Raw genomic sequence first — 6,000 nt, forward strand, 5'->3', positions numbered from 1 at the left:
TGCAAATAGGACGTGGGGATGACCTCCACAGGTTGTCCTTCATCGTTGACTGTCACTGGTTCATCGTAGAAGAGAGGTTCTACTACTACTACTAATCATTTCTATAGCGCCGGCAGACGTACGCAGCTTTATTCGCGTCTATGAAACTTGATTATATGTAAAAAAATAAATACTGTATAGTGCTATACAAAGCCATACTCACATACCATAATAATAAATTCCAAACAACAGAGCTGTTATTACCATCGTTTTATATTTATCTAAACTAGACCAGACTTTTAGTATATTGCAGGATGCTCCCATCCTATCAGCTAATGATAATAACTTAAATTTATATTAAATATTGCTGATATAACTTTGCAAACCTACAACCAAAAGACATTATTAGTAAGTTGACACTCATATATAAGATATAATGTCCCTTAGAATGATTTGCAAGACCAACATAAATTATCAGACGCTATAGAACCCAATGCTGGAAAAAAAAAAATATAAAGAGTGCATAATACTAGCAGAGGAAAGTAGGTTAAACTTAGTTCAAAATAAGGCCCAGGGGAGGTGAGGGTCCACCCCAGCCACCAGCATCCCTCCTGTCTCTGCCCCTCCTCACCACACATGCACCCCCCTTCCCTCCCCTCCCCTCATACCCCTAGGAGAAGTTGTTGCTCCCAGCAGTCAATAACATGCTCTTCACAACCCCATTGGCTCTCCTGCTGCTGTCACTTCCAGGTGCCACAGTTAGCAAGTGACAGCAGAGGGAGAGCCGATGGAGTCACGATGAGTTTGTGGTTGACCACCAAAAGCAACCACTTCAACTAGAGAGGGAAGGGGGAGTGCATGCGGCAGGGGGTTCAGGGGAGGGGCACCTCTCACTCTCACTCTCACGCCCAAGATTGCTGGAGCACTATTCACAAGATATGTTCTTATGTTACTTCAGAAGCAGTCTAACACTAGCCTTACTGAGTCAGACCAAAGATCCATCAAGCACAGTAGCCAGTTCTCATGGTGGCCAATCCAGGTCACTAGTACCTGGCCAAAACCCAAAGAGTAGCAACATTCCATGCTAGCAATCCAGGGCAAGCAGTGACTTGCCCTATGTCTTTCTCAACAACAGACTATGGACTTTTCCTCCAGGAAATTGTTCAAATCCAGCTAAGCTATTCACTCTTACCACAACCTCTGGCAATGCGTTCTCGAGCTAAATTATTTGCTGAGTGAAAAAAATATTTCCTCCTTTTGGTTTTAAAATTATTTCCCTGTAACTTAATCAAGTATCTCCTAGTCTTTGTGAAAAATCGATCCACTTGTACCTATTCTACTCCACTCAGGATTTTGTAACTTCAATCATATCTGCCCTCAGCCGTCTCATATGAGAGTCCAATTCCCTTTATCCTCTCGGTTGCTCTTCTTTTAACCTTTTTTAGTGCCGCTATATCTTTCTTGAGATAAGGAGACCAGAACTGAACGCAATACTCCAGGTGAGGTCGCGCCATGGAGTGATACAGAGGCATTATAACATTCTTATCCCCTTCTTTACAAAGCTGCACTAGCGATTTTAGCGCTGGCCACCATTGTAACAGCTCAGACGTTCATAGGAATTCTATCAGAATCAGAGCTGTTACCGTGATGGCTGGGACTAAAAACACTAACGTGGCTTTTTAAAGAAGGTGGTTAGTCTTGTTAACCATCCCTTAACAATGTCTATAGTTAAGAAACAATATGATCCTTATTAAAAAATAATCTCAGTAAATGCATTTATAGGTTTCTGCATATTAAGAGATGATAGAACATCAGCACAAATAATATTGCAGTTGTAGCCAACTGAACTGTTGACTACTTGGAAATGAAAATTGTACAATGTCTGAAAAGATTTTAAAGTTGCATTACAAATTATGGGGCTCATAATTAAAAAAAAACCCCGTCTAAAAAGTGGCCTAAGTGATCAAAAAGCCTGATCGTCCAAGTACCCATAATCAAAGCTGGTTTTAGACATCTTAGGCCTTTCCCCTGCCTCTAAATGCACAGAGAGAAAGGAGGCGTTTTTAGAGGTGGGGAAAGGGTGGGCGGTGGGCCGACCGACACCTAAGCGTACAACAGGTATAACCAAATGTTTTGACAGGTTGCCTAGTCGGGACTTATACGTTTTGACTTAGACCAAGTTAAAACAGGTATAAGTACTGAAAAAGGGGTCGCTGAGCTGATGGTGGCTGGCACATCAGTTCAGCGGCCCGGCAACCTACCCACCCACCCCCACCGTGGCAGGAGAGATGCCTCATCTCCCCTACCGCGATGTGATCACCTCTCTACCCGAACTGCCGCGACTCGCGGCAGGAGAGATACCCAATCTCTCCTACCTCGGGTTGTGGCAGTTTGGTTAGAGGAGTGATCGCATCACAGCAGGGGAGATGGGCAATCTCTCCTGCCGCGATACATCACCCCCCCCCCTAACAACATCGGGGCAAGAGGGAGCCCAAGCCCTCTTGCCCTGTCGACAGCCCCGATTCAATCGAGCAGGAGGGAGCACAACCTCTCCTGCCCAGGCAGACCCCTACCCCCCACCCCCACTAAAATACGGGCAGGAGGGATCCCAGGCCCTCCTGCCCTCGAATTCCCTCCTGAACCCCCGATCAGCCCCCTGCCGACCTGTGACCCCCCTACCCCCAATCCGTACCTTGACATCGTTGGATGGACGGACAGGTGCCAAGCCTGCCTGTCCGGCAGGCCAGCCAGCTCAGGAATGGGGCCGGTTGGCCCAGGCGGCTCAAACCCCGCCCACAGGTGGGGCCTGAGGCGCCTGGGCCAACCAGAATAGGCCCAGGAGCCTTAGGCTCCTCCTGTGGGAGGGGCCTTAAGCACATAGGCCGGGTTGGGTCCATGTGCCTAAGGCCCCGCCCACCATGTGACTCTGAGCTGGACAGTGAGTTATATTTAGATAATATTGCGGTCACTAAGGCTTCTGCTCATCAACAGCAGATGTTAAGCTCCCCTATTACAGAAGATGAAGTCTACTACTATTAATTATTTATATATATAGCGCTACCAGAAACACGCAGCGCTGTACAGAGTCACAAAGAGTAAGAAAACCATCCCTGCTCAAAAGAGTATACAATCTAAATAGGCAAGACAGACAAACAAGTTGTCATGGATACAGTTAAGGGGAACGGTTAATCAGCTGGCTGGGTTGGAGGGCAGAGGAGTAGGGTTAGGGATTGAAAGCTATATCATAAAGGTGGGTTTTCAGTCTGCTTTTAAACAAGGGAAGGGGCTTGACGGACAAACTCGGGTAATTTATTCCAGGCATAGGGGGCAACTAGATGAAAGGAACAAAGTCTGGAATTGGCAGTGGAGGTGAAGGGTAACATTAAGAGTGACTTATCTGAGGAATGGAGTTCTCTGGGAGGTGTATAAGAAGAGAGAAGTGAGGAGAGATATTGAGGGGCAGCAGAATGAACACACTATAGTCATTCATTCTAGTAAATTCTGAAATAACACCAGTTTTAACCAATACATTTAATGCCTTTGTCCAGTAGGGATCTTTACCACACATAAAAGCACATATAATAGTACTTTTGAAACCCTGCCGAGATCCTATCATCCTATTTCGCTCTTAAAGCAAAATTGTTTGTACGGATCCTGGCTAATCATTTGACCTGTGTCCTCCCTCACCTGATAGCAGACCCCCACGTCGTTTTGTTAAAGACCGCAAAGTACTGCATAATATTCAGCACATACTTACCTCTATGGAATATGTAACACACCATCATTTGCCATCCCTGTTAGTGAGCTTCAGTGCAGAAAAGGCTTTTGACAGGATCTCTTTAAAGTTTTTGAATGCCACTTTACAGCATTATGGTTTAGGGGGTTTCTTCTTTGATGCCGTTTCTGCGCTTTACCATTCCCCTCTGGCTTCTAGTTAAGTTAATGGAGTCTTAGCTCCCTTTGAAATCAAATGGGTCCTCGTCAATTATGTCTGTTGTCACCTTTATTGTTTAACACTAGACCCTTTGATACATGATATTTTAGACTGTGTATATCGGGAGGGGTCCTCATACATACCTCTGAATTTAAGGTGTTGGCCTTTGTGAATGATCTTCTGGTCCACATCATCGATCCAGAGCCGTCTTTACGAGCCTTGTTGATAGTAATCGCTGAATATGGGGATTTCTCAGGATTCAAATTGAATTTGGATAAATCATTGGCTCTTGCTACGCACAATACTATGCGGGAGGGCTGGAGGGGGCCATTTCTGTTTACATATTTAATCATTCCAGTATCTTGGGCCTCAATTAACATCCTCTATTTCATACCTTAAGGAGACTAACCTGACTTTGGTGATGAACTATACTCACACTCTCTATGTCAATGACAAACTTCCCTAATCAAAAAAATGATGAAATTGAGAAATGCTTTTGCTTTTCTATATTTCTTCTAATCTACTTCTTTGTCAATCTTTTATCAATCAGACTGGAGGTTTCTTTATCCCCTATAAAAAAATGGTTTGAAAAAGTTTTACTAATATCAGAGAAAAAGTAAAAACCATTGATAAAAGACTGACAAAGAAATAGATTAGAAGAAATATACAAAAGCAAAAGTATGTCTCAATTTCATAATTTTTTGATTAGGGATGAACTATACTCGCCAGTGTTTGGATAATTGGAAATTCTTTCCTCTTTCTCTTCATGGTAGGATTCATCTATTCAAGATGATGATTTTCCCAAAATGGCTTTGTTTTACAACTCTTACCCATCCGGGGGGGGGGGGGGGGAACCTTGTATGACTTTTAATTTCTTGCTGGGTTCTTGGTCTCCTGGTGGTATGGGTATTCCGGATATGCAGTTATATAATCAGGCCTGCTCACTTCGCTATCTTGGGGACTGGATTTTGGATCAAGAGAAGTATACCTGTTTTGACTACGAATTGACCTTCTATATTCCATGGCACTTGAACTCTCTCCTCTAGGCACCTAGGTCTTCTCTTCCTGTTCACTTGCATCCTAGTTTACTCTTGGGTTCTTTACAGGATGCTTGGAGAACGTTAGTGGTATTGTGAGGTGGGGGATGCCTGAGGTTTCTGACCAACTGCTTATCCAGGTAATCTCCAATTTTTACCTAGCAAGAACCCCAGCTTTCAGAGATGGGCCCAGGAGGGCTTGACTTTGTCATCACAGGTTCTCCAGGCGGTTGGTTCTCTATCACCCTAGTTGGACTTTCAATAGAAGCACAGGATCTTGGTCCAGGATTATTATGTGTAAGTGCAACTACAGCATTATGTACACTCCTTGAATGTGACTGGGTTGCAGTTTGGTTTGGGACTCAAGCTTAAGGGATTTTTTGATAGGTTTGTGGATGAAGATCTCACAATTGCCTTATTACATAAGGCTTTGTACTCTTTCCCCCAGCAAATCCTGGGAAGTTTTATGTAGCCAGTGAACACTGGACTTAGGTTTGTCACCAAAGGACTTAGATGTGGGATGTCTTATTAAAAACGTATTCCCACCCTTTCTGTAAATGCTGACTTACGCAAATGTCAGTTAGTATTCATGCTTATTTCAAGCGTGTTCAGTTGTTCAAATCTGGGTTAGCAGATTCTTCTCAACGCAAAAAATGTCAAAGGGAGATAAAATATTTTTTCACACTTTATGGAGTTGTCCTGCAGTCAAGGCTTTTTGGTTACGAGTGGAGCACTATTTGGAGTTATACCTTTGTCTCTGGAAGGGTTTATTTTGGATAGATTTGAGGCCTTCCACACTCCTGCTGGTTCCCACAGGCTTTTAGTTCGGAAAGCTGGCTTGCTAGCTAAAAAAAATAATCTTAGGGGTTTGGACTACCATAACAACCCCATCTTATTGGGCTTGGCGTAACCGTTTCCACAGCTTAATGCCTTGAAAGGAGGTCAACTGCATGGTTCCTTTAGACGGAAGATTTTCCTCCAGTTCTGGGATCCTTATATATATTCCCTACCACACAGGGCTTGAAGTTTGATACTAAATTCATTGTAGAC

This window comes from Geotrypetes seraphini, chromosome 3 (genome assembly GCF_902459505.1).
Source record: "Geotrypetes seraphini chromosome 3, aGeoSer1.1, whole genome shotgun sequence".
NCBI lineage: Eukaryota > Metazoa > Chordata > Amphibia > Gymnophiona > Dermophiidae > Geotrypetes > Geotrypetes seraphini.